The sequence below is a fragment of the Mesoplodon densirostris genome, chromosome 5 (genome assembly GCF_025265405.1).
Source record: "Mesoplodon densirostris isolate mMesDen1 chromosome 5, mMesDen1 primary haplotype, whole genome shotgun sequence".
NCBI lineage: Eukaryota > Metazoa > Chordata > Mammalia > Artiodactyla > Ziphiidae > Mesoplodon > Mesoplodon densirostris.
This window is the reverse complement of record NC_082665.1, coordinates 91,188,920-91,215,393: the sequence shown is the minus strand read 5'-3', so window position 1 is coordinate 91,215,393 and position 26,474 is coordinate 91,188,920. Positions and strand designations below refer to the sequence as shown.

The 26,474-nt window shown below is 38.3% G+C and overlaps 1 long non-coding RNA gene across 1 annotated transcript in view; it reads left to right on the top strand.

Annotated features, from left to right (window-relative positions):
* Positions 1-1,898: 1,898 nt before the first annotated feature.
* Positions 1,899-26,474, top strand: part of LOC132491167 (uncharacterized) — a 74,291-nt gene continuing 49,715 nt past the window's right edge. Inside the window, exon 1 of the long non-coding RNA XR_009532639.1 lies at positions 1,899-2,388. This is a non-coding gene — a long non-coding RNA (uncharacterized LOC132491167). The remainder of the gene's footprint in view (positions 2,389-26,474) is intronic.

Genomic DNA, 26,474 nt, shown 5'->3' with positions numbered 1-26,474 from the left:
CTTGTTTCTGTATCCATTCAGCCAATCTGTGTCTTTTGGTGGGAGCATTTAGTCCACTTACATGTAAGGTAATTATTGATATGTATGTTCCTATTCCCATTTTCTTAATTGTTTTGGGTTCGTTATTGTAGCTCTTTTCCTTCTGCTGTGTTTCTTGCCTAGAGAAGTTCCTTTAGCATTTGTTGTAAAGCTGGTTTGGCGATGCTGAACTCTCTCAGCTTTTTCTTGTCTGTAAACATTTTAATTTCTCCATCAAATCTGAATGAGATCCTTGCTGGGTAGAGTAATCTTTGTTGCAGGTTTTTCTCCTTCAACACTTTAATTATGTCCTGCCACTCCCTTCTGGCTTGTAGAGTTTCTGCTGAGAGATCAGCTGTTATCCTGATGGGGATTCCCTTGTGTGTTATTTGTTGTTTTTCCCTTGCTGCTTTTAATATGATTTCTTTGTGTTTAATTTTTGACAGTTTTTTTAATATGTGTCTTGGCGTATTTCTCCTTTGATTTATTCTGTATGGAACTCTCTGTGCCTCCTGCACTTGATTAACTGTTTCCTTTCCCATATTAGGGAAGTTTTCAACTATAATCTCTTCAAATATTTTCTCAGTCCCTTTCTTTTTCTCTTCTTCTTCTGGAACCCCTATAGTTCGAATGTTGGTGCGTTTGATGTTGTCCCAGAGGTCTCTGAGACTGTCCTCTGTTCTTTTCATTGTTTTTTCTTTATTTTGCTCTGCAGCAGTTATTTCCACTATTTTATCTTCCACCTCACTTATCCGCTCTTCTGCCTCAGTTATTCTGCTATTGATCCCATCTAGAGTATTTTTCATTTCATTTATTGTGTTTTTAATTGATGCTTGATTCATCTTTACTTCTTCTAGGTCCTTGTTAACTGTTTCTTGCATTTTGTCTATTCTATTTCCAAGATTTTGGATCTTGGAAATAGAATCTTGGATCATCTTTACTATCATTATTCTGAATTCTTTTTCAGATAGACTGCCTAGTACCTCTTCATTTGTTAGGTCTGGTGGGTTTTTATCTTGCTCCTTCTGCTGTGTGTTTTTCTGTCTTCTCATTTTGCTTATGTCACTGTGTTTGGGGTCTCCTTTTTGCAGGCTGCAGGTTCGTAGTTCCCGTTGTTTTTGGTGTCTGTCCCCAGTGGCTAAGGTTGGTTTAGTGGGTTGTGTAGGCTTCCTGGTGGAGGGGACTAGGCCTGTGTTCTGGTGGATGAGGCTGGATCTTGTCTTTCTGGTGGGCAGGTCCATGTCTGGTGGTGTGTTTTGGGGTGTCTGCGGACTTTTTATGATTTTAGGCAGCCTCTCTGCTAATGGGTGGCGTTGTGTTCCTGTCTTGCTAGTTGTTTGGCATAGGGTGTCCAGCACTGTAGCTTGCTGGTCGTTGAGTGAAGCTGGGTGCTGGTGTTGAGATGGAGATCTCTGGAAGATTTTCGCCATTTGATATTATGTGGAGCTGGGAGGTCTCTTGTGGACCAGTGTCCTGAAGTTAGCTCTCCCACCTCAGAGGCACAGCACTGACTCCTGGCTCCTCAGTTTGGGATGATTTGTTGTCTATTCATGTATTCCACAGATGCAGGGTACATCAAGTTGATTGTGGAGCTTTAATCCCTGCTTCTGAGGCTGCTGGGAGAGATTTCCCTTTCTCTTCTTTGTTCTCACAGCTCCTGGGTCTCAGCTTTGGATTTGGCCCCGCCTCTGCGTGTAGGTCGCCGGAGGGTGTCTGTTCTTTGCTCAGACAGGACACGGTTAAAGGAGCAGCTGCTTCGGGGACTCTGGCTCACTCAGGCCGGAAGGGAAGGAGGGGCACGGAGTGCTGGGCGAGCCTGCAGCGGCAGAGGCCGGCGTGACATTACACCAGCCCGAGGCGCGCCGTGCGTTCTCCCAGGGAACCCTTCGCTGGATCCCGGGACCCCGGCAATGACGGGCTGCACAGGCTCCCGGAAGGGCGGCGTGGACAGTGACCTGCGCCTGCACACAGGCCTCTTGGCGGCGGCAGCAGCAGCCCCAGCATCCCACGCCCGTCTCTGGGGTCCGCGCTTTTAGCCCGGCTCGCGCCCGTCTCTGGAGCTCCTTTAAGCAGCGCTCTTAATCCCCTCTCCTCGCGCACCAGGAAACCAAGAGGGAAGAAAAAGTCTCTTGCCTCTTCGGCTGCTCCAGAGTTTTCCCGGACTCCCTGCCGGCTAGCTGTGGCGCATTAGCCCCCTTCAGGCTGAGTTCTCGCCGCCAGCCCCAGTCCTCTCCCTGCGCTCTGACCGAAGCCCGAGCCTCAGCTTCCAGCGCTGCCCGCCCCAGCAGGTGAGCAGACAAGCCTCTCGGGCTGGTGAGTGCCGGTCGGCACCGATCCTCTGTGCGGGAATCTCCGCTTTGCCCTACCCAGGTACGTGGGGAGTTTCTTGCCTTTTGGGAGGTCTGAGGTCTTCTGCCAGCATTCAGTAGGTGTTCTGTAGGAGCTGTTCCACGTGTAGCTGTATTTCTGGTGTATCTGTGGGGAGGAAGGTGATCTCCGCGTCTTACTCTTCTGCCATTTTCCCTGGAAGTCCTCTTGTTCTTGTTTTATAAACATTATGCTTTACTTTATATCTCTGGGGAATTAATTCCTTTTTTTTTCTTTCTTTCACATTTCTTTTTGTTCCCTAATTTGTCTCTCTTTCCTAGAGTTTCACTGTTTGCTTTGGCTTCTTTGTTTTTTATCAGAAGCCCAAATGCCTGAAAATTCTTTCCTATCTGTTCATATTTAAGAAAAAAATCACTAGAATACTGATTCAGCATACATAGGTGAAACTTATCTACTGGTGAGGTTATTATAAGGTGATCTTTAGGGGTTCTCCAAATGTAAGTATTTATCTATCGCTATTTCTTATTAGGCTTCTCAGTTTCCCCAGAAGAAAATCGACCTTGCTTTCCCCTTGAGGTTGGGGTCTACTGCCAATATTTTGAGAGACATGCTATGAAAGGGGCTAGAGGGTATTATAGATTAATCATTTGTGTCTCTCCAAAATTAATGTTGAAGCACCAATCCTCAATGTGACTATACTTAGAGATAAGGCCTTTATGGAGGTAACTGAGGTTAAATGAGGCCATAAGTGTGGGGCCCCGATACTGTAGGATTAGTGTACTCCTTTATAAGAAGAGATATCAGAGAGCTTGTTCTCTCTGCCATATGAGAATGTAGTGAGAAGGCGATTGTCTGTAAGCCAGGAAGAGAACTCTCACCAGAAACCGACCCTGCCAGACCTTGATCTTGGACTTATACACTACAGCACTGTAAGATAATAAATTTCTGTTGTCTATGCTACCCAGTCTGTGGTACTTTGTTATGGCAGCCCAAGCAGACTAATACAGAGTGTCTCTCTTTCTCTTAATACCTGTTTTTAATATGATGCTTTCATGCCTCATATATTGCCTTGGCTATATCTGGTGCTCTTGAATTTACTGTCTTATCTCTGCAAGACTACACCTTGAGTTCTCTGCTAAGGAAAGTAAGGGGTACCATGCCTGGCTGTGCTGGGTGTGGCAATGGATGCAGAGAGTTAAGTGCCACACCTAAATACTTTCAACAAATTCTTCTGTTTTTATCCCCACCCTGCAACCTTCCCATCAGAGTGACACCTCCAGTTTATGCTTGTCTGAGGTTTTGCAGCTTGAATTATCTCATTTCTAGAGAAAAATTTTTGCTGTCTCTTTCTACTGCTGTTTCCTGTCTTGCTTCCTTTTTCTTGGAAATATATGCCTTTTTAAATTTTCTAATTGTTGTTTTCTAATTGTCATTTTCTAACAATCATGTTAATGGATTCCCTTGTAGGGACTGGACACCAAAAGATCATGGGCTTGATCAATTTTACCAGTTTCCCAATCCTACAGAGCCATTTACTGGGACTAAACAGCATGAGGTTGCAGGATGAACAGTTTGCAGGAACTGGAGAAAGAGGTCAAATCCAGGTCAGAACTTCTACTCCAGGGAAGGGAAGGAGGAAGCCTGTGTCCCATGGTAAAGCTTATATTTAGACACTGGCATCTTACAGGAATTAACTGGCCAGACAGCGCTAAGCAGCAGTGATAAAGAACAAAAGAGGGGCTTCCCTGGTGGTGCAGTGGTTGAGAGTCCACCTGCCGATGCAGGGGACACGGGTTCGTGCCCCAGTCTGGGAAGATCCCACATGCTGTGGAGCGGCTGGACCCGTGAGCCATGGCCGCTGAGCCTGCGCGTCCGGAGCCTGTGCTCCACAATGGGAGAGACCACAAGAGTGAGAGGCCCGCGTACCGCAAAAAAAAAAAAAAAAGAACAAAAGAGGGCTGCCGTCTGGCTCTGAGATATCATATATGCCCTCCCCTAACTCTCCTCCTCCTCAACAGGAGAGAAAAAAACTCAGAGAAGGTGAAGGGAGAAATGTGGGAAGAGCAGACTATACCTTTTCTTTAAACTCCAAGAGAAATAGACAGCCTGCAAAGGGGAAAAGGAAGCAGGCATTAAATCAGATAATGAGGCTGAATTTTAAGAATAATTGGTACTGACTCTTTAAATGCGAAAGTGAGACTATTTAAGCAATAAAAAGGGACTAAAAGATTATGGACTCTAGACAAAATATATTCAAGAGAGCCACTATCAAGCCAGAAAGGGATGCCCACATGGCTCCAGTGGAGCCAATTATTTTTTAAATATTATGTTTATATACAAATAAATTGAGACTAATAAACAGTTTATATATATACTCTGGAGTTTACACGTAGTCAGATCAAGAAAAGAGAATAGATTTTCAAAGTGCTCTAAATTCCAGTTTCAAATACTTGAGACAAGATAGTTGGGTCAGGAATAGACTGGCTTAGGCCAGATATCTACCCATAATCCAATTAGGTGGGGTGGGAGGATAAGGAGAGAGGGCAAATGCAGGGGCGTGAAATAGAAATATTACTCTGGGACCATTTTTATATATGGTTCTCGGAGTAGGTGAAACAGGGCCTGGGGAGACATCCTCAAAAGTAGTGCTACAGCTAAGTGTCCATCAGCTTGTTGGCAATGATGGTATCAGAGTTAAAGAATCAAATCCACCAGAAGCCAACATACTTTCTTTCCCTGTGCAAAGTAATTTTGCAATCAAGCAAAAATAACTTAGCCATTTGCTCCAGGAAATTACTGTTACTGCAAGCTAAGATGGTGAACCAACTAAAAACTTGCTTATGAAGACTAATATTTTACTCATCAATACTTTTACATCCTCACATCACTATGCCTTCCAATCCAAGGCTTTCATGTCATAAACTTTGCCCAAACCCAATCAATCCTCCTCCTTTACAATATCCACCTAAACTCTCCCAGCCTAAGTCACAAAACCTTTCAACTATTTTCCACTGGCTTCTCTTTTCTAAGGACACTATTAAGTTTGTATCAAGGTGATATTCTCCCTCATTGCAGTAAATCTGATAAAATAAGCTTTGCTTTAGCAATTGGTTCTTCTGGGGGGTCTCCTTGAAAGTCAACAGCTGACATTGAGAGCTATGATTTCTGATATTTCTCCTGTTTCAAATTAATTTCCACATTTTATTACTATTTTCTTCCCTGAGAAGTTATACGTGGTTGATATTTGCAAAGCAAAAAACATAACTTTTGCAGAAAAACTTATTAAAAAGATTAATTGGTGACAAATTATATCCTGAAGTGAAATACATTTGTCTAAACCTAAACATCAGACAATAGTCAAGTCTACTCAAAATGTTAATCATCTTTGTAGTTGAAATGTAGGTCAAATAGTCATAAAAATAACAATTGGACAGAGTTGATGATTAAAGAATCACCCATGAGAATTTGTATAGCATTAATATCAGTAGTTAAAAAACAATAGTAATCAAGAGCATTGCTACTACTGCTAGTTTTGTCTAATTTCCCTTTTAAATAATTTTTGAGTACATTTTTTCCTGGTGTATTTTTCTATTCCTCCTAATCATTGACTTCCCACTTGGTAAATATTAGTAAAGGGTAAAGTCTCTGCAATTTAAAAATTTTGATGGTAGCCCTTTTTGTTTTTTTTCATATTCCAATACTTCTACTGCAACACTGAGTACAACATTCAATATTGTGTCACTGCCACCATTATAACATCATCTTTATTTTTACTAAACATAAAAGCATATTCATGACTATATATCAAAATCTGATGCCAAACGAGAACAAATAGGGTTGGCTTCAGTTGGAGTTAAAATGGGGCAAAATTTCATGTGCAAGTTGTCCTTGTGCATATCCATCAGAGAGAGCTAACAGTATTGTTTCCCCTTCATGTAGGCCATTATCAGTAAGAAGCACACAGGAAACTGTGTGGAGGTTGGTTTTTAAAACATCTTTCCAAAGAATTAACTAAACCACAAAATTTCACTCTTTCTCTCTAACCAGAGCTGTGTTGTAATAGCATCATACGTTATTGCATTAAGTATCACTGACACGCAGGGACCAGGAGATGTTTAGCAAAAACTTTTTAAACCTTAATTTACACTCTCTGGTTGGGTGACCTTGGGCAAACAAAGATATTTTTTCAGCCACAGTTACCTCAGTTGCTATATGTGAAGAATAATATCTGGTTGTTACGAAGATTAGAGAAAATGTCTTACAGCAATGCCTAGCTCTCAATAAATGGTAGTCGTTGATAATCTATTCAATACAAAAATGAGGCAAAATAAAATTCAATATATAGGCACACAAGACTAGGAGGGGTAACACATTTGCCAGTGAAGAATTTGAGAAATGTGTTTTAAACCTGGAAGAGCTGAGTTAACTTATCACATAGGGAACATCTGTAATGAAAAGGCAAAAAGCAAGATTTTAGCAGCTTGCTCAAGCCAGAGAAGAGCCTGGCCTGTCTCACATGTCTTGCATCATTCATTAGGAGATTCTGTGCTGGGAACTTTGTCAGGTTTTGTATTGTGTAACAGAAAAGAAGATATCAAGTTTGAAACTTTTCTTTCTATTTTGATCTTTAAATATTACCATATAAATATTTGAATGGCTTGTTGAAACAAGATAAAGCAAATTCTAGAAATGTAATTTTAAAATTTTAGTCACATAGGACACATAGCAGAAACTTTGTACAGAAAAACTTTTTCAAATCAAGAACTTTGTGGAATTAAAGGCCTTGAATGGATCTAACTTGTCAGATCCTTCATGACACAAAATTGAATTTTTTTACTGAGATGGCAAGACCTCGACCACACTTGTCTTAAAACCTCAGGGAGGGCAAACAAGTCTGTTATTGATTTGTTCAAGGAGGTGATAATTCAGATTCAAACTGATTATGTGTGCAGTTGGGCTGCCAGTTTGATCTGCAGCTGTGTGCACTGCTGGAGCTAAAACATGACTAGGCATGTCTGGAGGACAAGTGGCACAACTTCACCAGGAGTCTATTTATATTAGGAATGAAGTGCCTCATAGGAGATAAATCATCCTAAAGGGAAGAGGAGTTGGAGGCGTGGGGCTGGTCCAATGGCAAAGACTTATCACCCGACAGACAGTTTTGTGTATAGCATGGTTTATGTTACTTAGGCTCTCAGCCTCCTTCCCAACCTTCCTCCAATTTCCTGGAATTCATATAAGTTTAAAGAACTATAAATCTTTTTTTGTTGTTTTTTTTGTTTGTTTTTTTTTTGCGATACACGGGCCTCTCACTGTTGTGGCCCCTCCTGTTGCGCAGCACATAGATTATGTGCTCCGCAATGTTCTAGAGTACAAGTTGTATTGAGCATCACTCTGTTTCAAGAAGGAACCATTAAGTGGTCAGAAATTATACCCACCCAGATGATACATTAATATCACTGAAATTTGGGAGCACTTCACTCTGTGGAAGTGTATTTTCTTTCATGACACTGATGAGATCAGAAGGGAGAGGCATTTACCTCTTAAGTAGTGATGTAGTCCCTGGGTCAAAATTGAGATGTATCCTGACTGAGCAGTCCCCACATTGAGTAAAGTGTTTTTTCTTTATTTTCAGAAAGAGTTTGGGATGGATTGGCATTATTTCTCCTTAATATTTGATAGAGTTCACCAGTAAAGCCATCTGGGCCTGGGATTTTCTTTGTGAGAAAAATTCTAAATTACTATTTTAATTTCTTACTTGTTATAGACCTGTTCTGATACTCTATTTCTTCTTGAATATGTTTTGGTAATTTGTGCCTCTTTAAGGAATTTACCCATTTCATCTAAATTGTCTAATTTAGTGCATAGGGTTGTTCATAATGTTTCCTTATACTGGTTTTAATTTTTGTAGGTCTGCAGTGATATTCTTTCTTTCATTCCTGATTTTGGTAATTTATGTCTTCTCACTTTTATTCTTGGTAAATATAGCTAAAGCTTTATCAATTTTGTTGAACATTTCAAAGAACCAACTTTTTGGTTTCTTTGTTTCTCTTTATTGTTTTTCTATTTTCTATATCATTGATTTCTGCTTAGATCTTGATTGTTTCCTTTGTTCTATCTGTCTTGCGTTTAATTTACCCTCATTTTTTCTAGCTTCTTGAGATGCATAGGTTATTGATTTTAGGTCTTTCTTCCTCTTTAATAAATGCACTTAATGCAATAAACTTCCCTTTAGCACTCCTTTAGCTGCCTCCGACGCACAATTTGAGAAATCTTATTGAGAAATACAATTAATGAAATTAAATACCTACACTTGTGTTTCTATTTACCAAAAGAGAGAAAAAAGGGGAAGGAAAATGCCAGATTTATTTGAATAACTTGCTCCGTTTGGTTAGTAACTTTATTGTTCAAATAAGAGAGGAGAAATTAGTGAGCAGTACGCTCATACATCAGTGGATACTAATAGCACTGCAACCTAGAGGTATGTTTCCTGCCAGGGCATTGCCGGACTTGTCATTGTCCCATAGTAGCAGTTCTTTCAGAGCCAAGTCCTTGAAAAACCAATTAAAGAGTGTAAATATAGTTGCTTTTTAGGAAGCCTTCCCTCATTCACTCCTGTCAGCAATACAGATTATGGCTTTTGTGTCTGCTAATAATGACAGTATTGGTGGATCAGGCTAGAAGGAGAACGAATTTAATACAACACAGAGGAAGAACAGGAATTAAATAGTGAAACTTCCTTTCATCATGTGATTACTTCACCTTGAATACTAATCCATGCAGCTAGATTCTGCTGGAAAAAAATCCTTTTTGCGGTCACCAGAATGACCCTTTAAAATATATGTCAGATTATGTCACTCCTCCACGCAAATCCCTCCAATCACTCCCATCACACTCAGAGTGAAAGCCAGAATCTTTCCACTGGCTTACAAGACCCTGCGGGATCTGGCCTTCCACTGCCTCTTGGGTTTCATCTTTGGTTTCTCTTGCCTTATTCACTCTGCTCCCATCCCAGTGGCCTCTGCACATTTCCTCCACCATGGCAAGCATCCCCCCAAATACAGGATTTCTGTGTGCTGTTCCCTGTGCCTGGATTACTTTCCCTCTACATATCCATATTGCTCGCCTTCTTACCTCCTTCAGGGCTTTGTTCAAATGTCTCCTTCTAAGAGACTCCTTCCCTGATTACCCCTTTAAAATTGAAACCTATACTTAACAATTCAGGTACCCCTTTAGTGCTTTATTTTTCTCCTTAGGACTTATGACTCTCTAAGGTATTACAGATTATGTTTATTTAGTTTATTGTCTAAATGGCTAAAGGGAAGTTCCACGGGGCACAGCAGCTGTTGTCTCTTTTGTTCCCAGCTATATCCATGGCACCTAAAACAGTTCCTAATACATAAAAGAGATTCAATATACTTTGATGAATGAACAAATAATTGAATGAATACCATGAAGATCTGTCTAGGAGTTGAATGTGTTGAAGTTGCTTCTCACAAAGCCAACAACATTAAAAAGCTTTTATAAATCTCCTGAATATGAAATTTGTTTGCTAGCTGCCATTCTATAGAAATCCAAATGCGTGGTGGGTATTAATTTGCAAATTCTGTAGCTCTTTGTTTCTCTAAATCACAATTCTGCTCTGAGCCCCTACCTGGCCAAAATAGTAGGAAATATCATTCATCACTGGCCTTCCCTCTCCTCTGCCAGGATGTGTAAAGGTCCTGGGAATCTAATGAGGTCCAGAAAATTTGGCAAGGGATCTCTGGTTTCTTCTCCTGATACACCTGCATGCTGCCTTGGAGACAATCTGCTGGGCTGGGTCTGTGCCAAGCTCTGACAGCAGAGACTGCCAAATTTAGAGCCTTGATGTCTTGTATCTAGGCTCCCTGGGTTCACTGTTGTATCACACCTCCTGCAGTTTTGCTACCTTCCGTGGTTATTGTGAGTGAGTGAGGTGTATGCTAATTTTCACAAAACCTCCAAATTCCTTCCCCTTTGAAATCCAGGGCTGCCAGCACCTTTTCCTCTCCCCCCTCTGTAGGAGTCCTGTGTGATCTTTCTTCAAAAACCTTCAAGAAGGTAATGTTGGTTTCTCTCATGTAGGATGAGAAAAGGAGATGCTGGAACAGTCAGATTTTCTATTTAAAAAACCATTTTGTAATAAATGATTTCGTTAGTTTTACTAAAAAAAGTTCTGAGGTGAGGTTAGGGGCTTGCTAAGGGTTAGCTGAAAATCACACAAGGACACACTTCCAGAAATAAAAGAGAACATTAGGATTGAATGGCTAAAAAAAAATCTGATTCATACAAAGATTTTTAATAAAACATATAATGAAAGGTGATAATACAAATTAGAGATTTAAAATAAGTCTTTCAATCTCTCTTTCTCCATAGATAGATAATTAAGTATCAAAGTGGGTTCTGCATTCAGTGCCAGTGTGCACTGTTAATTACTGGTTTGTAAACAATATAATACAAAGAAAGTATAGAAAATGAGAGTAAGTATGTAGAAAACATCATAGCAGTTGGCATGCCATAGTATCCAAGTTCATGATCAGCAAACTCATCTTGTTTAATAGGATGTAGATCAATATAGATGCTGTTGAAGTTGGGTGGTGATTTGCTTGTGGTTCAGCTGCATACTAGTCATGTGTAACATTTTAAAGATATTTTGTCAGCTATAACCCAAAGGTGTATAGAAATCTGAGAATGGGTATTAGATATTTACAACTTGTTATTTTTAGTTTTTTTACATTTTAATTCAGAATTTTAAAATTTACAGTTTAATGTTGTTAGCAAAATTTGATAATTAAAATTTATATTATTTACACTTAACCCTAATTTACAGATTACTTTTTTCTGAGCCTAGTTCACTGAATTTTCTCTTTTTTTGTCAAGAAAAAAGACATTTTTTTCTGAATGTAGCAATAAAATATGTGATTACTAACAAAAGAGGACCAGAAAACTTACACTTGTTTTAATTGGAAAAATGATGTTTTATGTATGGTGTTTAATTTTGTGGCCATTGTTGATGAAGAAGTACTAAAACCTCGATGTGTTACTTATGAAGATGTACTGGCTAAGAAGTAATGAAATCATAAACATTTAAGCAAGATTTACATTCGTGGCATAAAGAAATATGCTTAACTGTTTGAAAGAAAAAATATTGAAATGAAAAGCTGACAGAAGTATATGTTCACTATTTCACACATAAACATTCTATTTCACATATGAATATTAGTGGTGTATGGGTTACCTATAATGTAGCACTAAATACAATTGCTGAGGCTTAGGCAAAAGACTGTGGTAAAGATTTTTGCTTGGAAATTTCGGGTGTCTCTGCCACAAAGAAGGTAGCTGAAGTACTTTCTAATGACCCCACAGCCTATTCAGGAATGGGTGAAAGATATAGAAAACCAAGTCAGAACAAATAGAGCTAGCAAAGTATTTTTGACTACAAGTTGATAAATGAACAGATATTGCCACGTGACAATTTTTTATATATATATACACACACACACACATATGTGTGTGTGTGTGTGTGATTTGAACATAATGGTGACTATTCTGTCAGCAAATGTGGTTCAGAATTTAATTTTAGTTTGGGAATAAATTCTGATGACATAGCCTCAATGACAGGAAAATAATCGGAATACTTGCCCAGATTAAGGAGTTTGTGCCAGAATGTAAATCAACTCACTGTTTCCAACATTAATGAAATCTTACCTCAAGGGAAAAAAAAAGTCAGCTGAACTAAACAGCAAGCTAATTAGTAAAAATTGTGAATAAGCTAAAGGTATGTTAAATTCTGGACTATTTCCTTTATTATATGACAATAAGGAAGCTTATTGTAAACAACAACTATACATGCTCCATGGTTATCCAGGGGGAAAGTTCTACCAAGAATGCTTGAGTTATGGAACAAACTCTTAACTCTTTCTACTGTGTAAGAAACCAGTTTGGTCTCAGCTTTTTACAGATCTTCAACAAGATGCCAGGCTTGTTTCTTTGTCTGAGATCTGAGATATTTTAAATGATATTTAATTTTTCCATGCAAGGAATCAAATACAACATGTTTTCCAATGGAAGATGAGACCAAAGCCCAAAATGGAAACTAGGAGCTTAGAACGACAGTCTCTACAGACTGTTACAACAAGTCATGTAATTGAACAATTTTCCATGAAGTAGGTGATGACCTTGATGAAGCACATCAGCTAAATGAAATTTCCATAGGTTATTTTTAGAGGTGGAAAATGAGGAATGGGGCATGTTTGTTTTAGAATTATGGATATACATTTATCACATAAGAAATTACTCTTGTTCTGTTCACCTTTGCCTTTTGTTCTATCTTGCTTGGCTCCCCTCTGTTTAATTTCTAGAAAGATTAAAATAGCATTAATAAAGAATGTGTCATTTAGTATTGATTACTTTCTTTGCCAAGAGCATTCCCCTTTGTCATTCTTTTTTTTTTTTTGGTAAATCCAGTTTTTTTTTCCTCTCTGTTGTATGTGCCTAGATAGTCCTTGTTGATGATGATGATGATGGTGATGGTGATGATGATGGTGGTGGTGGTGATGATACTGCTGTAGATGACTATAATTTAAAAATCTTAAATATGTGTCTCTTTTGTTCTCTTCCTGGAATAGTAAATTTTACATTCCAGGGCACCATTTGACTCTGTCACTGAAAGTGACGCATTTAGTCTTTTGAGATATCTTGGTATAGTGGCACAACAACTTTAAAAATGGCATTTTAGTGGAGAAAAATATTCTATCAAGAACTATAGCTACGTACAAATTACTGCCCCATTTTACTTTTTTGTTCTCCAACAGTAAGTTTCTCTGTAGTTAAAAAAAAAAAAAAGTCTGATTCATTTACTCATTTTACAAACTCTTGAATCCTGTGAAGGTTTATTCTGCCAACAGATGTGGTTCTCTCTAACTCTTATGCTCATGAAAAAAGGAATACTCATGATGTCCTGATGATTAGTGCAGGTGTAGGGTGCCAGATCCTAGCTTAATGATCCATTAAGCAGAAATACTGGTATTTAGAGATTCTGAAACAAATCCTAGTTCTAATTTTTTGTTCTGTTCTGTAGATTAGAGAATAACAAGCCCTATTCCCCCACATTTCATCTTGAGTCAACGCCAACCACACACACATGCACCTTTCTCTCCTGCCTCCCTCTGGTCACCCTAATGTGAAATGCATCTCTCCAGATACTGCACTTTTGTAGGTTTGAAATACGTCTGCTACTGAGATGATATGCCAGTAGGGAATGGCAGCGTCCAGGCTTTACATATATCGGGATGAGGAGGATGAAATTTAGGTGTAGAACACAGGTGAAGGCAATCTTGCCTTCTAGGCAGCATGTGATCAGTTTTTTACTAGGCCTATTGTGAAGTCCATTGTGATTGATGAAAACACACACTGGGCTCCTGGAAAATGTCTATAAAATGGGGTCCTGGTAGATTTATAGTGAAAGATATGAAGACTGGAGGTGATGTAGCAAGAGCATTGGTTTGGGGGTCCTAAGACCTGGGATTGAGCCAGCACCCACACTTACCAGCTGGGTGATCTCAAGAAAGTCACTCGAAGTGACCCTGAGTATCGGCTTCCTGAGTCATGTAATGGGAATAATATCACCTCATGGACAAGTTATGAAGATTGCCTACAATGAGTTATGAAGAAATGTTTTACACAGCATACACAGATACATTGCTTCATAGTAATGGGTACTCAATTTCTCTCATGAGTTCATTTTGCAGTTTACGCCTAAGGCTGCTATGTCAATCAGTAGCTTTCAGTGAGAAATGGCCTTCCTTAAACATTGTGTAATTTTCTAGACTTTTTTGGCATTTCTAGTCCTTTTGAATCTTTCTTTTGGGTTCCCCCAAAAGACTCTTTTCAAATCCAATTTGAATGCCTTCCGGTGCATCCGCCTTTCCTCTGCTCAGGCATCTGCTCTTGCTGTGAGCTTCCGGCTGGCTGGCTCAGGCTTTACTCAGGCCTCTCATCATGGCCCTTCTCCTACTTGACCTCTGGTGCCTCTGGATAATCTGTTCTCTCCTCCATTTTCCCACCCAGTCTCAGAGTCTAACTTACCTTTTTTTCCAGTTGGTTAAATAATACTACACTGTTCACTTTCTTCTCTCAGAGAAGAGGGATAACATTGCCTAGTGGAGACGTTTAGGTCTCTACTGAGAGCCTTCTTACAGACTTTCCACACAGACCCACGTCCTGGCTACTCCACCCTTACTTTTGGGCTGCTGCAGTTTTCCCTGGTACAGACTACACTGCCAAATCTGATCTACCAGGCCGGGGGATTATTCTTTCAGGGATTCCACTGGGATTCTCTCCAGTCTAGGGTCTCTTGTCCCTCAGTAGAAACTAGGTTCAGGTTGTCTTCTATAAGCCTTCTGGGTTCTATGTAAATCAGATTATGTGGCTACATACTGGTGGGTATGCCAATAAAGTCTTTAGGCCAAAGTACCAGAACCTTACCTAAGACCCCCATTCTCTAAAAATAATTTGAATGAAAATAATGGACTTCTTTGGAGAGTAAACATTACATATAACTAGATAGACGGTATCAGAATATGTAACTCCTCAAAAAAAAAAAAACTCCTTTAGTATTAATACAGGTCCTGATGGATTGACTTTGTTTTTATTATAAAAAGTCATTCTATTCTTTGTCTCTGGGAGCAATTTTTGTCTTAAAGTCTATTTTTTCTTGTATTAGTGTAGCCATTCCAGTTCTCTTTGGGTTACTGCTTGCATATTAAATCTATTACTATCCTTTTACTTTCCATCTACTTGTATCTTTGAATCTAAAGTGTATCTCATATAGACACATACAGTTGGACCCTTTAAAAAGATTATCTGCCTTTTGATTGGGTATTTAATTCATTCATAATTAATGTAATTACTGATAAGGTAGAATAGTAAGACATGGCCAATCAACATCTATTATTCAACCAATTGAAAAAAAGACGCTATCATCTCCACCTTTACGTGAAGACCCAGCCAATGAAAAAATAAAATATTTCAGTTCCCAAATAGCATAACCTTGGTAATTTTCTCTGTAATTTTTATTTGATCAGACAGTCCAATTGAGATCTGACTTTCATGCATCTTTTCCCAAATAAACGTTTTCTCAATAATTTCATCTGAATCTTTGCATGACAGTGAAGTAAATTCTTCTTTACTTGTATAAAAGAACTTTAAAAGGGAGCTTGATATCTATTTAAATAGAAATCCCCTGCATATATATAACATATTTTAGAGTGAAACTACATTTATTACATATTAGCTAAATAAACTGTTCCCTGCATGAAACTTTGAATCTGAAATTTACCACCTCTCTCTTAAAATATATTAGCAAATATTAGCTATGTAATAAAGATATCCTAACAGGGACAGCTGTTGGGAGGTGGAAAGGGGAGGAAAGGTAAAGTGAAAGACAATAGAGAAATTATATTCCTCTTTCAAATTGAGAAAGTAAAAGACACCGATTGAATATTAATTATAAGTTTGAATGCAAAAAATGATATCCCAGCATAAACTAAGATTTTTTTTCTTGACTAACCAAGAGAAATAAAATGGAATTAAAAAGAGAAAGAATCTACCACGCAGTTCAGTGTTATTTAATGCACCACTTGAAATTCCTTGTACACAGTCCACATTTTCAAAATATGTGAGAGTGGGACAATTTCTCCACTTTTTTTGAGGCACATACTTTCAACATAGAAAATATTTGAGGCTTATGCCGTTGAACTTAGCTGAGCAACAGAGGGTGTGGAGCTGCATAAGGCAGAGCTTCTGAATTGATGTTGGTCCCTAAACAATCTGAGTCTACAAGAGGGAAAGACCATTGTATTAAAAGGAGCATTGAGTTCTTTTAGTCATAGTATGTTACTTCAAAGCAAAGTAGAAACCTTATTTGTGTGAATACACTAACCCTTTTTGTGATACTCTAATCACTCACTGAACAAGGTCACCCTTTTAGTTCTCACAATGATGGATTTATAGAATGTTAGTGTTGGACAGTTCATTGAAGACCTTGAAACTCAACTCCACATTTTGCATATGAGTAAACTGGACCCAGATAGATGAAGTGCATCCCTCCAGGTCTCAGAGCTAGTCCATGGCAAAACAGGCATTGGAGCCCAGTCCCATAGCCTTTCCTTGACACCAGCAGTTCCCACCCCTGGTTGCACATTAGAATCACCCAAGGAGCTTAGCAAAAATAGTGACACCTGAACTTCACATAGACCTGTTTGAAATCTCTGGGGGATGGAGCTAGGGCATTAATAGTTTTGAAGGTCCCCAGATCATTCCAAAGTAAAGCCAGGACTGAGAATCACATTTATGCCACTCTCTTGTAGAGTGAAAATATTTACAAATATTAGCTCATGGACCAAAAATTTTTCATGAATTATTTTGCTTTTGCTTTCTTAGCATAAATGATGAAGCATCCATTGCTTTAGGGTAGGCAGATAAAAACCATGGACAAAAGAAATCAGTGTTCAGCCTTGATTTTCAAGATAAACTTTAAAAAGTATATAGAAAAGTAATAGTTTTAAAAACTAGACTTTCAATGGCAAGAACTAGGCAAAAGAGTTTTCTGAATTCCAAAATCTTTAAGTATCAAAAGTCAAATGTCGATGGACTCAGGCATGGCGTATAAGGGAACCACAGGAGAGAAAGGATTAAGGATATGTTGAAGGAGTCATTTCCAACCACACAGAAATTATAGTAAAAACAAAAATGATGACCACTTTCCTGAGCTGGTGGGTAGAGGGCTCAGAGAGAATTGGAAGCAAACAAGAAATACACATCATAGGCTGGTTACCTGGTATATTAGGGTTCTTCAGAGAAACAGAACCAATAGGGTGTGTGTGTGTATTTATTTACTTACTTATTGATAAGGTATTTATGTATTTATTATTAAGGAATTGGCTCATGCAATTGTGGAGGCTGGCAAGTCCAAAATCTGCAGGGTGATCTGGCAGGCTGTAGACCCAGGGAACAGCCAATGTTGCAGCTCCAGTCTGAAGCCCACCTGCTGGCAGAATTTTGGGAGGTGGGTAGGTGGGGTGGGGGTGGGAGGGGGAGAGTAGAGCAGGTGGTCTTTTGTTCCATTCAAGCCTTCAACTGATTGGATGAGGCCCACCCACATTGTAGCCAGTAATCTGCTTTACTCAGAGTCCATTGATTTTAATATTAATTTCATCCAGAAAAAAAAAAAAAAACACCTTCACAGAAACATCTAAAATAATGATTGGCCTAGTATCTGAGCACCATGACCCAGTCAAGTTGACATAAAATTAACCATCACACCCGGTATATGTCCAATTGTGCTTATACCACACCTACTTCCTTCTCTCTCCTTTCCACTCTGCCCCAGTCAAGATTCAGGGGAGAAGAATATCTGCTCCCAGTTGGACCTGAAGGCCCAAATGCAAAAAAAAAAAAAAAAAAATCCTAAGAGACAATTTGTAGACTGAAGCGCCAATATGAGGATCCTCAAATCCCAAAATCTTATCTACTGCTAGAATTACATTTTAAAAATATGATGGGGTAGAAGTTACACATGTGGTAGCATGGGATCTCAAAATCCTGGCATAAAGTCTGGCATATTGTGGCTGCTTAATAAATGTTAGCTGCCCTAAGAATATTATAAAATATCGGATTATTATCTAGTGAACCGCCCACTGTTACAGCTTTTAAATCAGAGGTAGATTACATGTGCTCTTTTGTGTAGGTTAAAGATCTGTGGAGAGTTAAGTGTGGGATATGCATAAACCTTCACCCAAAACTTAGAATAATAATGCATGATAAAATTCATTTGCTTTTTATAACTTTATTTCCTCTCACCAGTGGGCCATTTTCTATGTTTATCCATGATAATTTACTGAGAGAAAAACCACACAGCTTTTTAAAAATGTGTTTTAGACAGATAATGGTTTTAAAAGCAAGGGAAATATATCTAGTCATTGAACAGGTGTGTGCTTGCAAAAGCAAAATAAATGACCCTTTTAAAACAGTTTTTCATCAAAATGAGTTTTACTTCTAAAAACTGATGGTGATATACCCTGTGGATACTTAATATAAATTCATTTGAAAAGCATCCTAGATCTTTTTACCTAGTGATCAATTGCTTTGTCTTTATTTTTATTTTAAAAAGCTAAAGAGAGAAGCCATAATTCTTCTGAACAATACAGACCAATATTCAGCTATTTGCTTGAATTTCACAGCTCTGTGTGAGATAAATGTACATTCATATTGGTTCCTTACTTTAATCCTTAATTTGCACAACAAAGCTTTGCTGTGTTATTAACTTTCTGTGTTATACAATAGGCAGAGAGAATATCATTAACTGTCTCTGACCAGATTGGCAGTAGATTGAGAATCTGTAATAGTGGGATCTATAGAACTTAATCAAGATATTGTTTTGATTATAGATTTTTACTTAGGTAAAATTCAATTTAATGTTTAATACGAAATCTGTCAGCATATTTGTATGTATATATGCAAACACGTACTATAATATTGAGAGTAGAGTAAGATTGGCATGCTATTAAAATGGTATTTTGGGGACTTACCTGGTGGCACAGTGGGTAAGAATCTGCCTGCCAGTGCAGAGGACACAGATTCCATCCCTGGTCTGGGAAGATCCCATATGCCAAGGAGCAACTAAGCCTGTGAGCCACAACTACTGAGCCTGCACTCTAGAGCCAGCATGCCACAACTACTGAGTCCATGCACCACAACTACTGAAGCCTGCGTGCCTAGACCCCGTGCTCTGCAACAAGAGAAGCCAATGCAAGGAGAAGCTCACGCACCACAACGAAGAGTAGCCCCTGCTCGCCACAACTAGAGAAAGCCCGCGTGCAGCGACGAAGACCCAACGCAGCCAAAAATAAATAAGATTAAATCTTTAAAAAAATTTGTATTTTGGCCGTTGGACTCAGGAATACCAGAATCCTTCCCCAGAAAAATACCTCCGACAATTTTCTGGAAGGTGATAACTGAAGAGAACAATGACTAGTTAAACAAAATAACACTTTATTATAAATTAAGTCTCTGCCCCAAAAGCCATTGGCAAAGTCTAGTAAATTACACTGGGATTTAGTAGAACTTTCACCCCAGTTAGATATGTGAGTGGGTGCCATCCTACTGAGCTCAGGTTTAATATTAGGCAATGACCATCTTTACAAAACAAAAGGCTACACCTGCCAGCCCAGGAAAGCATGGAGACAAGAAGCAGAAAAGAGCATTTGCTGTATTTGCCCAGCACTGAGTAGGCCTAGACCACCAGGCAGGCACCCCTCTGAGACCAGGGCAGAGTCTCCTGCTGAGCAGGAGAGGGACAGAGGTAAAGTGTGTGTGTGTGTGTGTGTGTGTGTGTGTGTGTGTGTGTGAGAGAGAGAGAGAGAGAGAGAGAAAGAGAGAGAATGGGGAGGGGAGGGAAGGGAGGAGAGAAAGCTGGAGCCCTTACCACTTTCCAAGTGTAGAAGGAGGAAAATTAGGAAAAGGAAAATCAAAGCCCCCTTGAAAGCTCCACCCATAAAAAATGCAGTGGAGTCAGTAATCAGTGTGCAAGCAGTTCAGCCCTCTTGCCTTGGCCTGGAGGAAGAGGGAGGACAGAACTTCTAGCTTGAGGTCTCATTTGGTCAGGGGATGGGGTGAGGAAATGGGCAGAAAGGAAGCTGGAGCAATCTCAAGGCTGACCTCTCTCCTGCTGAAGAATTCTTGTCTCAGTGAGATTTTTGGTATTCATAAAATATTTTTGCAGCCCTATAATGTTTCTTTAGATACAAGCTTTTCCCAGCCCTAGAGATTTAACCTCAAGGAGGATATACTCGAATTTCACACTCGTCCACTTAATACTCATTGAGAACAAAGTTTTGTTTTTGAGGGGTATAAAGAAGAATGAAGATGAATCCTGCTCTTGGAGAAACTTGCATTTTAGACCTTGTCAAAAATAACTAGACTATAAGCTATAGAATGAAAAGTACCTTAAAATATTTATAGCTCAAGAACACTGAGAGTTTGGAGAAAAAATTTAAAAAATTTAGCAATAGTAGATTTCACTATGACATTTGTAGAGTATTATAATAAGTTTTGCAGTAACCTTTTAGAAATTCTGAACAGATCTCATAGAATACTTCTTTTGAAGAGAAAAGAAGCAGATAAGCAAATATACACCTGCACAATTCAAATACTGATGCATCTCTCCAAAGCTGTAAAACTAATTAGAAATTTTGTTTCATGACTGCATTTAGCCTTTAAAAAGATAGGCATCTATTAACACAGTTTAGGAATATAATGACAAGCAATTAATTATAATTGTTCTGGAAAGAAATAACTGGAAGCAGATGACTTCTAAAGGAATTGAAAAATAAGCTTGCTAACTTCTTTTTTTTTTAATTTTTATTTATTTATTTATTTATTTATATTTTTGGCTGTGTTGGGTCTTCGTTTCTTTGCGAGGGCTTTCTCTAGTTGCGGCGAGCAGGGGCCACTCTTCATCACGGTTCACGGGCCTCTCACTATCGCGGCCTCTCCTGTTGCGGAGCACAGGCTCCAGACGCACAGGCTCAGTAGTTGTGGCTCACGGGTCCAGTTGCTCCGCGGCATGTGGGATCTTCCCAGACCAGGGCTCGAACCCGTGTCCCCTGCATTGGCAGGCAGATTCTCAACCACTGCGCCACCAGGGAAGCCCCTGCTAACTGAATTAAAATTTGATACAGGGAATGCATTTTAGGAATCTTCCTCTTTAGATGTATATAGAACTTGAAGAAGATAAAATTCTTTTCTTACTTTGGGCTTTCTAGTTAGCTTTTGTACCCTTCTTTCACCATCCTCACCCCACAGAATCTTCATTTAATCATTTACATTTCCCTTGTAATGTAAGAGAAAATATCAGGGTACTTTTAAGAACCTGGAAGCTGAGAAAAATTCCCTGCAATATGGAACTAATTATACTTATTTGAAAGATTTGAACAATTAGTTGGAAACTGCAGAAGGCAGATAGCAGTTCAATACAAGGAAGAACTGCCTGAAGATTAGAATGGATCAAAAATAGTTTTCTCAAATATTTCTAATCCCTCAGTTTGTTCAAATGTGAACTAGAAAATCTTTTACAGGTTAACATAGAGTTGATCCAAGCATTCACTGGATATTGGTGAGGATCTGGACTAGTTGATATGTAAGGTTTCTTCATATACTGAATGAGCTTCTCTCCCTGAAATTATTTTCTAACAAAGGAGTTATTTGCACTGTGCCCTCTCTCAGAAAGTTGTAGGTGTAAGATCTACACAATTAACTCCTGCCACTGTTTTGAACTAAGCCATTCAGATAATCATGAACCTATACACATGCGCTATTCAGGGTAAGAATGAAATCGGGACACAAACTTAGATGTGAAATTAAGTAGCATTAGGAAATCTTTTTATGCCAATTGCCCCGTGTATTGAAGAGGAACTGAATATTTCAGAAGGATGGATGTACCTAAAATTTTTTAGAATGGGAGCTTGGTATGGTTCTATTGAGTTAAATAGAATATGGCCAGAAGTTACCCATCTTTGGCACCTATGCACAAAATTCTCACAAACATAGCTCTACGGCTGCTTAAAAAAAAAAAAAATTCCTGCATATTTCTTAACAAAGTATGTCTGCTAGTATGTTTAGGCTGTGGGAGTGAGTGGCTCATATCTCTGGGGATTATAGAGGATGCAAGGAAGTATTTTACACAGGTCAAGTGAACAGATTTATTTGAAATAATAGCAATACCACTACTGGACCTGTCATTGTTGATAGCTATTAGAGCTGCTGGCACCACAATGAATAGGTAGACTCAATTTTGGGTTTCACTTTTATTCAGTCCATTGGCCTCGGTCCAGTCGGTTCCCTCTGGCGTAGGTAAGCATCACCAACTTAAGTCAACCCCCTCTGGCCACACTTCCCATAGAATCTGTACCTCTTAAGATCAGAAAATCAGATTGCAACTCAACACAAGCTATCCCTTAGAAATAGTGTGATATATATCTTGAGACCCTTGCTTGCAGTGAATTTAGCCATTGTTCTTCATAGCTATCCACCCAGCACCTCTTATGAAACCCATGATTTTCCTTGCAGTTAGAATGTTTTTGCCTGCGGGTAATAACTCAATTCAAACTAGTTTAAACAATAAAACACTTTGTTGGCTGTCATAACTCCCCAGTTTTTCATGCTCTCATAACTTGTGTCTATTTCTAATACTATTGCTCTAATTAAAAATTTTTATACATTTCACCTAAAGTATTATAATTGTGTCTACCTGGTAATTCTACTACCCCATTCATGGTTTCCTATAATAGGCATTTATCCATTTATTCAACATTTTGCATGCCTACTCTGCTATTTGGGGGAGAAAACACACCACTGAATAAGTTAAATTGCAGTCCCTAAATTTAAGGAGCTATATTAGCTGGGAAAGGCTAGGCTATGGTACAGCATCAAATGGAATCCTCTAGGTTGATGACATCAGTGTACTCTCTCTTGCTATATGTCCTGTGTAAGATGACTGTATCTCTGCCCCACATCATATTCACCCCAGGACCTAGACTGATGGAGCAGCTTTTAAATGGAAATTTGCCTGCTGGTGTGGCCCAAGGAAAGAAAGTGTGACAAAGCACAAATTGGTTCTCAAAGTTTCTGCCTATAAGTGACATATGTCAGACTCACTTATAGTTCACTAGCCAAATCATTAATCATTAATACATTTCATGTAATGTGTGAGGAAGTATACACTTCTTCCAGGGAGGACAGTGAATACTGATAACGAGTAAAGCAATCAACCACATGACCTTAAAATTTAGAGCAGGGGTCAGCAAACTAGAGCCTGCCACATACTTTTGTAAACAAAAGTTTTATTGGGACACAGTCACACCATTCATTTACATGTGGTTTATGGCTGCTTTTGCACTAAAAATGGCAGAGTTGAGTGGTTAGGAGAGAGACCATATGGCCAAGAAAACCTACAATGTTTATTCTCTGGGTCTTTACTGAAAATGTCTTCCCAGCCTGAGTTAGAGAGTCAGAAGGTTACATGTGTAAACATCTAAAATGAAATGTGTCCCACTTTCTTATTTGCTTCATGATTAAAGCCCCTGTTTTTCTGGAAGCAAGCAACGTCTAAAAATTGTTTTTTTAATCAAGTTGAGGCATTAATGAGAAAACATACCATAAGACCAATATTTTTTTAAAAGTACTTTAGAACTGCAGAGGAAGCAGTTCTGATTGAAAAGATGAGGGAAGATTTTTGGAGGAAATACAATCCAAAGCGAGCACTGAAAGGAGAAAATATGTTCTCAGGCGTGCCTTCAAGGGAAAAGTATTGGGGAAAGAAGCAAAAACTTGAACAAGGAAAGTTTAAGGTATGTTCAAGGAATAGTGAATCCTTGATTATGATTAAATACTAGGATTTGTGATGGATTATGGAAGATGAAGCTGTCCCTGGAAACACAAAAATACCATCTTGAATTTTAAAATTAGAACCAAATTATTAGAAGAGGCAGCAAGAGTGTTGAAAGGTGTTCAGGGTTTGAATCTTGGCTTTGTCATGTGATAGTTGTGTGACATACCTTTTGTGTCACCGACCTTGAACAAATTACTTAACCTCTCTGAGCCTCAGATATTCCTGCCTAGGAAATAAGAATAACTAGAACCTCATAGTTTTTTGAGGATTTAAATAATGGATACATAGTATCTGTCCTATGCTTGATATGTAGTAGATGTTCAAAAATTATAGCTATTTTTATTAATATTACTCTTTAAGCCATTGTCAATATACTTCTCTGACTTTTGCAGCCAGCCCATTCCTAACTCACATACAATTTCTGGTCTTTGTGCCTCTTTTCATGTTGTGTCACCTGCCTGGAAGACTCTGCTACTACCTGCTACCTGTGAAAAGTCTACTCTTCTTCAATATCCATCTCAGATAGCTTTCCATAATTTAAAATTAAATATCTTCCACTTATTCATGTAATAGATATTCATAACACATTTCATTGAATTTAAGGTCTTATGTGTGTGCTGTCTTCAATCATTCATAAGATTCTTGAGGAAAGAAGCCGTGTCTTGGTCTTGTTAGAATCTTTGTTATATAATTTTACCAGCAGCATTCACTCTTGGCAGAATGATCCAGAAAACATTTTATTTATTTCATGCTAGGATCCCTAGTTAATCGATAAACCATCTTGGGAAAACCTTAGCTCTGCAACTAAGTTGGTCTTTATAAATAAGGACAATATAAGGCCATAAGTTGATCTGGGTGTTCTCTAAATTTTGAAAGCAATTAAATTGAATTGTGTTCTTTCTTATTAGCATGTAGGGAAGGCAATTTTAAAATCACACTTGTGAATTCTCTGATCAAAAGAAGCTTTATCATTATTGTTTACTTTCTAAGTAATGAATAACATAAGGCTTAAATTTCTGTTGTGTGAAAATCACTAATAAATGACAGAATGTTTAAAATGAAGAATTCAGTGAATGTGGCTTAAAATTGTACAAGGCACTTCCAGTTGTCCCTTTTCCTTTTGATAGGTTCAGATATTTAAAGCAGTACACTCCAAGCACACTCAGGCTTATAGTCCTGAGAGTGGACCAGATGCGTCCCTGGAGCGTGGGAAAATCTTAGAGCCCTTATTCATGTTAAATTTTTATCCCATCATTTAAAAATCTCTAATTTTATATTTTAAAATAAATATTATATATTTATTTAGTATTTTATGTATATAATTTATACATAAAAATTATTAATTAAATACTAAATTAACTAATAAAATAAATTAAATCATTTAAAATGTGTGTGCTCAAAATTTATTTACTGATAGGGTGTAGAATTAAAAAAACTGGAGATAATTGGTTTAAAGGAAATCAATATACATAAATACATAATGTGTATATATATGTCACAATATTTAGTCATGAATTTCTTGTTTATTAACTTATAAAGACAATAGTGATTGCTTTCTCTCTATACAGATTGCATTAGGACACAATACATATTTTTGAAAAAATATTGGTTTCTGGTGGTGAAGTGTCTTGTGGTAGCTTCAGGATCCCATCCAGCATTTTTAAGTTTGGCAAACAGGAGAACACTCTAAAGCAAAAGTTAAAGAAAAAATAAAAGTAACTATACTGAACAAAAGCATTGTATTTCACTTACTCTCTTTATAAATGAGTAGACTTTGCCTATTGTTACAAGAAAGATGAGTGGCTATCATCACTTTATTCTGTTTTCCTTGTCTCTGCAATGAGCTTACAGAAAAATACTATTCACATTCACTGAGGTGATGACCCTCCCATAGCTTGCCCTCTCAGTGAGCTACTAGATAGTTCAGCAGATTCTAAGTATTGAGCAGAGGAGTGGAACTGCATAGTCTGTTTTTATAAAAGAATGTCATTCCAGTTTTTACAAAGTCCTATAAAGAAAAAAAAATCAATGAGTGGATTTAGCCAACTAACCATAAGAGAAAAATGAGGTCACAATATATGTACACATTATAAAGTTAAAAGTTTTTTTTTTTAAAGTAAAGCAAGTCCAAGTTGTTTAGTGATAGTTAAGGAAGAATTCTGACTGAGAGTTATAAGAAGGGGTGGGAAATAATTTTGTGCTGAGTGATTTTGCCTTGACAGAGAACATTTTTGAAGCTCACATTTGCAATTTAGACAATCACTTCCACGTTCAGGAAGCAGTCTTTCATGTCAACCCAGTTAAACAGTAGTTGTATGCCTAGCAGTGTTACAAAGCAGCATTTTCTTTCAAGTGGACAGCTTTCCTGGTTGGGGAGTTCTGGGGGCTCAGGCCAGAGGAAGTGCATGGCTCTGGCATTGGCCCAGGCTGAAAGATGCTGAAACCTCTCAGGTGATGTGCCGAGTCAACTAATGATGGTGCCAACCTCCTCGAATGCTCCCATTGGTTGCATGACTTTCTTAGCTCTAAATGCTTTCTGCACATTATCTCATCCTCACAACAATTCTGTCAAGTTAGTTTTTATCCCCTATTTTAAGTAACTTATCCAAGATCATAAAGTCTGTAGGTGACTGAGCAAAGATTAAAAGCTAAGTCTTCT